Source organism: Narcine bancroftii, chromosome 5 (assembly GCF_036971445.1).
Source record: "Narcine bancroftii isolate sNarBan1 chromosome 5, sNarBan1.hap1, whole genome shotgun sequence".
Taxonomy (NCBI): Eukaryota; Metazoa; Chordata; class Chondrichthyes; order Torpediniformes; family Narcinidae; genus Narcine; species Narcine bancroftii.
The window spans coordinates 236126475-236134799 of NC_091473.1; the positions used below are offsets into that span (position 1 = coordinate 236126475).

The 8325-nt window shown below is 41.8% G+C and overlaps 1 long non-coding RNA gene across 1 annotated transcript in view; it reads left to right on the forward strand.

The window, feature by feature from the left end:
* Positions 1-7338, forward strand: part of LOC138765059 (uncharacterized) — a 57572-nt gene extending 50234 nt beyond the window's left edge. The window contains exons 5-6 of the long non-coding RNA XR_011358445.1: positions 4353-4420; positions 6878-7338. This is a non-coding gene — a long non-coding RNA (uncharacterized lncRNA). The remainder of the gene's footprint in view (positions 1-4352; positions 4421-6877) is intronic.
* Positions 7339-8325: the final 987 nt, after the last annotated feature.

Genomic DNA, 8325 nt, shown 5'->3' on the forward strand with positions numbered 1-8325 from the left:
GACTGGAGTGTAGTACATCGAGGTTGACCAGTCCAGACTGACCTGGGTCTGATAAGGTGCAGCACCTTATGACCTGGCCAGTAGGTGTGGCTACGGCTCTCAGCCAATTATTAACACTGTATACAAATATATACAGAGGTGATAGGATCCCATACTATCACAATGGGTGATTGAGTTGATTGATTAATTAATTTGCTAATTTAATGTTTTATGTTGTATTAAAATTATTTATCCTACTTATAATCACTTTATAATTTTGCCAACGTGTGTTTTTTTTTCAATCATCATCATGGCCCATCCCTTCACAAGCAAAGCACAGTGCCTTGTAGCTCTTCTGCCCTCACAGAACTTTTTGTAGTTGTTGCACTATTGCAAATCGCAGAATGCCATGCAGTGCGATTTGTTTTTTAATGCAGGCATTGTTATACTTAGTATCTGTGGACTGTGCTCTTTATAACCTGAATCATCGGTCTCAATTTTTTGCCACACCTTGTTATGCAGCTCAGGGCTATTAACATCCATTATAGTAGTGGTAGAGTATAGTTCAACTGTCATGTTATGTCTCATCCAGGGATTCTACAAGCAGTCCAACAGGTTATTTCTGATATTCATACAGTCATGTAAAAAGCACACTTTACAGTGTACAAAGAAAAGAAAGATCTATTAGTATGAAGCAAGAAGAGCACGATACCCTTGTAGTGGGGCTCATTCAGGAACTTCATTGCTGTGGGGAAGGAACTGTTTCAGCCTATTGGTGCTTTCACACCTTTCAAATCGCAGGGGGAATCTACCCATTAAATCGCCAACCCGATGATTTAAGGGGGTTCCCGTCCCCACGACGACGAGGTGAATGGCACGTCACGCACCTCACCAATGTTACCCGGTGACGCACTTGGCATAAGTGCTGACGTCACTGGAATAAGCAGGTTGGCCATTTTCATTTTCGAATCGGCCATGGACGAGACCTAGGTAAGGTTTACTGGGTTCCCTGACCACCTCTGAGGTCGGTCAGGGACCCGGTTGGGTTCTGATAGGGTTGACCCGGTTGGACCCTTTCAAACTGCTGAGTAAATGGGGCGCTAATCATGCAAATTGCCCAGTTAATCCCATTTTACATGGCAGTTTGAAAGGGTCTATAAGTTGGCTGCCTTTCTTAAGCAACCAAAGATTTAGATGGAGTCCATTGAGGGGACATACTCAACAGGAGATTTAGATGGAGTCCATTGAGGGGACATAGTCAACAGGAGATTTAGATGAAGTCCATTGAGGGGACATAGTCAACAGGAGATTTAGATGAAGTCCATTGAGGGGACATAGTCAACAGGAGATTTAGATGGAGTCCATTGAGGGGACATACTCAACAGGAGATTTAGATGAAGTCCATTGAGGGGACATAGTCAACAGGAGATTTAGATGGAGTCCATTGAGGGGACATACTCAACAGGAGATTTAGATGAAGTCCATTGAGGGGACATAGTCAACAGGAGATTTAGATGGAGTCCATTGAGGTGACATACTCAAACTTCTCAGGATTTCCATTGTCCCTGTTCTTGATCCAGATAGTGGAAACTTTTGGGAACAAGCTGAAGTGATTGATTTTATATATCTACTGTCAAATGTCTTACAATATCAAAGCTATAATGTGTGATTTTATAAATTCATACTCTTTGCTTAAACACTTAATTAAAACCTAAGCAATTTAATGCAGTATGAAAGCTACGTAACCTTGAACCTTCAAGTGGAGATCTAGTCATATATTTTAAAGTCTTGATGTCATGAATTATAGGTCAAATCGCACCCACTGTTACGCTTCCACCTGATTTTACTTACGTTGCACATTCTTAAAAAAAACCCAACAAATTTAAGCAAAGCTGCAGGTGAACAGACTGGATAAAAACTACTCATCAGCAATTTTACTGATTACAGGTTGAGAATCTCTTTCAAGGAATTGAAATAAACCGCTTCACATACTTTTGCTTCATTAAGGTTTGAAATACAATTCAGAACTATTTGAAAATAAGCAGGGATGTGATTGACTTAATTAATAATGTTTGTGACATTTTAATTACCTTTTTAATTGATAAAATGTTTGTACTCATGGTCTCTTTCTGAGAAGTTGGAGTCTTGTGTTCAACGGGGATTTCTAAAGCCATTAAATGTTGAACTGGATGATCAAATCACGTGCAATTTGCAGATGGCAGGAGAGGCAGGAGAAACTCCTGATGCTGGAATTTCTGCTGCTTACCCATCATGCATTTCCCTCTCTTCCTTGCACGTAGATGGATTCTTGAAGAATAGGAGAAGTCAAGTATATGGGGAAACCAGCTGGTAAGTGGAGCTGAGCCCATGCCCAGATCAGCCACGATCCTGTTGAATGATTAAGCCGGCTCAATGGGACAAATGGCCCATTCTTGCTCCTATTTCGTATTTCATATGGGCAGCACGATTAGCATAGTGGTTCGTGCAACACTACTGCAGCGCCAGCAATCAAGATCGGGGTTCAAATTTTGCGCTGTCTGTAAGGAGTTTGTACATTCTCCCTGTATCTGCATGGGTGTGGTGGTACACCACCGGCCTACTGCAGGGGGCAACCTCTGTACCTGCAGGAATGTACCACTGGCCTACTGCAGGGGGCGACCTCTGTACCTGCAGGAATGTACCACCGGCCTACTGCAGGGGGCGACCTCTGTACCTGCAGGAGTGTAAGGGGACAGGACAACACCTGGCCGGCTGTCAATCAGTTGGCCTGAATGGATCAAGCCCCACCCGGTTGGGAGTCAATCACCCTCTGGGATATAAGTCTGCGCCGGCCTCCCGAGGCCTCACTCAGAGTTGCTGCAGCCACAGCCAGCCTGGCTCTGTGGAAGTCTTTGTGGATTAAAGCCTGTTGTACAGTCTTTATCTTTGTGTGCGTCTGATTCTGGCTAACAGTGCACCACAATGGGCTTCTTCTGGGTGCTCTGGTTTACTCCCATTGTCAAAAACGTACCGGAGGTGTAGGTTAATTGGGTGTAATCATGCGGCATGGGCTCGTGGCTGAAATGGCCTGGAACCATGCTGTATGTCTAAACTTAAATTTTAATTTAAAATATGTAGCCTTCTCTACACTGGACGCAGACTGGGAGAGTGCTTTGCTGAACACCTTTGCTCTGTGTATATTAGTGACAGGGATCTTCCAGTACCCAACCACTTCAATTCCGCATTGCACTCCCATGCTGTCCATGGCCCCATGTACTGTCCTATTAAGATCACCTGCAAATTGGAGGAGCGATACTTAATTTTTCACCCGGGCACTCTCCAACCAGATGGCGTTAACATCGAATCTCCCAGTTTCTGCTCTCCATTCTCCCTCTGGCCCTATCCTTTTGTCTTCACCCCCTTCCCTCTCCATTCACAGAGCCATCCCACCTTCCCCTGCTTGGTGATGTGCCCTCCCTCCCTTATCCACCTATTAAATCCTGCCTCCAGGATTATGTTCCTCCCCCTGCCCCAGCCCCCACTTTTTTTGGGTGCCTGCCTATTATTTTTAAATACCATGATGAAGGGCTCAAGCCCAGAACATTGGTTATGTATCTTTATATTTGCTATAAAAAGTACACTGAGCTGCTTAGTTTCTCCTGCGTTGTTTTTACTTCCACCACGGTGACTTCAGTCCTTCAGCCCTATGTTGTTATATACTTATATCCGTGTGTCTGATTTGTTCAGCCAATTAATTTCAGTCATGTATTTGTCTTGTGACCATATCATCTCTAAGCAAGTTAAATAAATAAAAGAATGCATTCAGATTCAGCTGCAAACTATAATTACTTTAGTACATCTATTTTTGTAATACATGCCACATTCATGGTAGAAGCAGAAAACTATAGCGAGAGTATTATCTAAAAATTGATTACATCTCTCCAGTTAATTAGCCATTGACTGTAAAAGTTGACTTTGAGAATCTTTTTTTTAATGAAGCAGATGCTGGAATGGGAGTAAAAAGACAAATGGACACCAAATGCTTTTGGTTCCTGAACTTAATTATTTTATTCATCTCCTTTTCTTACCTTTCACAATTGCTTGCGAAGGATGACAATCTAGCCAGAAAATATAAGAAGCAACCCACATGGTGGCATGATTGTGCAAAGCTATGACAGTGGCAGTGACCCAGGTTCAAATTGCCACTGTCTCTAAGGAGTTTGTGCGTTTTCCCCGTGTCTGCGTGGGTTTCCTCTGGGTTCTCTGATTTCCTCCCACCCTTCAAAACGTGCAGGGGTTGTAGGTCAATTGGGATATTTGGGCTGCACAGGTGCATAGGGCAGAAGGGTCTGTTACCACACTGTATGTCTGATTTGTTTTCCTTTGTTTTGCAGATTGGAGACCCAGTACAGGCCCACAGAATCAACTAATATTGGAGCATAAGAAAATACATGGAAATAAAGTATTGGTTGAAACTGTTTTGATAATGTGATTAAAGTAACTAATGTGCAAACATAAATAAGTGTAAAATGCGAATGCTAAAACTCTTTCTACAATTCCTGTTGGCATTTTACTGAATAGATTAATATGACAACAAAATGTAATATGAATAGTCCTATATTGTGTGCGTTGACTTTCACATTGCCAAAGAGATTTTCATTCCTCCAGCCTGATTTTTTTTAAAACAAGAGTTAGCAAATGAATCCACCCTCCAAAGCGTAAAGGGTTAATGAGGTGAAATTAGGAAGAACATATTTCATTGGTTGGAAGGGCTTTCTACTGGACTGGACTGTTAAAATTAAAAAGAAAAACAGAAAATGATGGAAATACTCAGTGAATTTCAAGCTTATTGAAAGGCCAGGATAATTAACTAATTATCTCTCTAATATTGCTGCCCGGACCTCTGAGTTTACTATATGTTTGATTTTCAAAATAGTTCGTAAAGTTTGAGGTTTGCGTAAGGGAATTACAACAGTGGAGTTAAATGGTGCTGAGTAGGCAATAGGAAAGGAAACAAAGGTGATTTGCAAACCATGGACAGAAAAAAAATTAGGAAGTTGATGATATTTGATTTAAATGATGAATGTGAGTATTATACTTACATTTTATGCAGAGAATTATTAGAAATTGATCTGATGGGAGAGGGGGAGGAGAGTAGATTCAAGAAATTTATTGCATTTGTCCCGTTTTCACGTCTGCTTAATGAAGGCTTGTTTATGATGGAACATCAAAAGAACAATAATCAATTATAGTTAAGCAGACACATCCATTTTTGTCAATTCTGTTCTTTAGCCTATTATAGTATAGGTTTCTTATTGCCAACAACTTTTGTTATTTTAAATTTTCATCTGGCCTTGCAAATTAGTCCATCATATCACTGATGGACTAGACACTTTCTTATCTTGCCATCTGGAATTGAAAATATTGGTTAAATAACTTATTCTACTCTGTGATACTCTGCAGAGATTTAACTAGAGGCTGAAAAAGCTGGCAAGAGTTTGTCAAAGTTTGTAAACACCTCTGGTATTTCGAGGGGCAGAAATTGCTGTGTCGAAATAGTGTAGAAAAAGGACAAGAGAAAACTGAAATCGAGGCCATGTTTAGATGAGATCCAATATTCTGGAGTTCTTATCAGGACAGATCATATGTCTTAAGATTTAGCATCTGGCTTGCTCAGGACACTGAATCCAAAGAATGAACAGGAATCAGATTTGAATACATTAATTTCAGTTGAAAATAAGGATAACACACCTGATCTGATTAATAATACTTCATTCTGTGCACGACATTGTTTAATACAATTTAAAGTTGTACATAGAATACATATGTCCAAAGTTAGATTATCTCGTTTTTATCCTGATGTTGATCCACTAGGTGACAAATGTAAAATTTTTGAGGCCTCTCTGATTGATAAGTTCTGGGAGTGTCCTGAACTACAATAATATTGGGAAGAATACTTAAAAACTCTAGCATGGATTCTTAGGATCAATTTAGAACCGTGTCCTTTTATTGCTTTGTTTGGTTATTCACTAGAAGAAAAGATTTCCTTGAATTCAACTCAAAAAAGAATAGTAGCTTTTACCTCATTGACGGCCAGACGAGCAATTTTGATAAGATGGAAAGACTGCATCGTACCAACTCATATGTAATGGTTACAGGATATTATGTCTTTCCTGAGTTTGGAGAAAATTAGATCTAATGTTAAAGAGTTCATGATTGAATTTGACAAGATATGGGGCTCATTCATGGACTAAATTATTATCATAATTTGATGACTTCGGCAGGGGTGCTCTGGGAGTTTTTGTGTCCAATGTCCAAGAGCTGATACATGATTCTTTACAATTTATTTGCTGGTGACTGTGTTTATTGAGAGGGTATTTTTTCTTTATTTTTCTTTTCTCTTTTGTTCGTATTTTTGGGTTTTTTTCCTCAACTAGAAAAGATTGGTCTATTTAGATAATCGCAATGTATATCTCAGTAAAAGTAGTTCCGACTTACGACCGTAATGGATGCGTATGATCAACTATAGTTAGAACTCAGAGTTGGTCGTAAGTTGGGGAATGGGACCTCGGGATGCTGTGGGGAATGGGGACCTTGGGCTGACGCTGGGAAAGGGAATTTCAGGCTGCCAGGGGGAACGGGGACATTAGGCTGTTGGGGGGGAATGGGGCCCACTATATACACAGTACTTTTAATTCAAAATATGTACTTGTACAGTAGTGTCAATAAAGATTTTTTTTTTAATTTGGTCGTACATGTGGGTGGATATAACTTGTATAGGGTGGAACTTGAGGGCTACCTGTTTTAGAATGAGGTGAAATTCTCATGAGGATTTTTTAATTTTTTACTTTTTTCAAGAATTATATAAAACAATGTGTAATTTATATATAGTCATATTTTGTACTGCACTATATTACAGCTATGGGTTGGTGAGCAACCTCCTTTGAAGAAGACCGCAGAGCCCACCTCACTGACAAAAGGCAAAGGAGGAAAAACCCAACACCCAACCCCAACCAACCAATTTTCCCCTGCAGCCGCTGCAACCGTGTCTGCCTGTCCCGCATCGGACTTGTCAGCCACAAACGAGCCTGCAGCTGACGTGGACTTTTACCCCCTCCATAAATCTTCGTCCGCGAAGCCAAGCCAAAGAAGATATTACAGCTATATAATTAATTAATATCCAGACAATATCTACATGTAATATTTCTATCAAATTAATAAAAATATTTTTAAAAGAAAGGACACTGGATCTAGCTGAAGGCCGTGTCCAAGCAGATGGAATGACTTACAATTGGTGAGTCAAAGGATCTGTTTTTATGCTGCACTGTCCTGATTATGTACTATGTTCTGTAAATTATAGCCCTTTTATGGTGAAAATTAGCAATTTGTAAAGACACTACTTTCCTACATCAAAGGTCCACAGGTGGATTGGCAGATCCAGTGCAATCCAGGTTCCCGCTGCCAAGGTGGGGCATAGTGTCAGAGGTGGACCGAAGTCACTCCACCTCCTGTGTAAATGGATACCTGCTGAAAGCAGCTACAAACAGGAAGGTAAGATGGTTGAGATCATGCTGACAGCCCCGTTGCTCCACTGCACTATCACAGAGTGGCTAGTGGAGCTGTCAGGCTTCGCCATTTTCCCTCAAACTGCCCGCTCCCTCACGCCATCCCACTCCCTAAGGCCGCCCGCTCCATCATGCTGCCACATTCCCTCATGCCGCCTGCTCCCTCACACCGACCACTCCCTCATTCCTTCCCGTCCTGATGGAGCTGTCTCGCAGGGCAATAGCTGCACATCCCACCCCTTTTTGGCCTGGGAAGCCGGTGCGCTGCTCTGGGCTACAGAAAAGAGGCACTTTCAAACAGTCAAAAAGTCGAGTGTAAAGGTGGAGATTCTCCGCCTTGATGTCGGGAGACTTACCTCCATGAATGCTCCATGGTGCCGACTGCAATCCCTCTTGGGGAAGGGTCCGCCCAGCATGAATGTAATCCCACAGCAAGTGGCTGGCTCGGGCAGGCTGATGACATCGCGATGGCCTCAACAGCCTGAGACGCAGGAGTGAAATTTTTAAAATACCGACAGCTTGGTGTGTATGAATACCATCGACTCGGTGGGCGGTGCTGTGGCACCAGTCGCCCCACCTCCATCGGCTCCGAGGCACCGGTCAACATGAATGCAAGGCAAGAGCTGCCTTTTAGGGCTGCCCCTTGAAAGGTAAGTTTATATTTTTCCCTTCACACTTATAGCCGGCCTCCAGGTGGAGGCCTGGCATGAAAGGGCCTAAGGACAGCACAATCCGTCTTTCAGTCCTCAGCAGAAGCGGTAAATCCGGATTTTTTGTTGATAATTTTATTTTAGCTTTTACA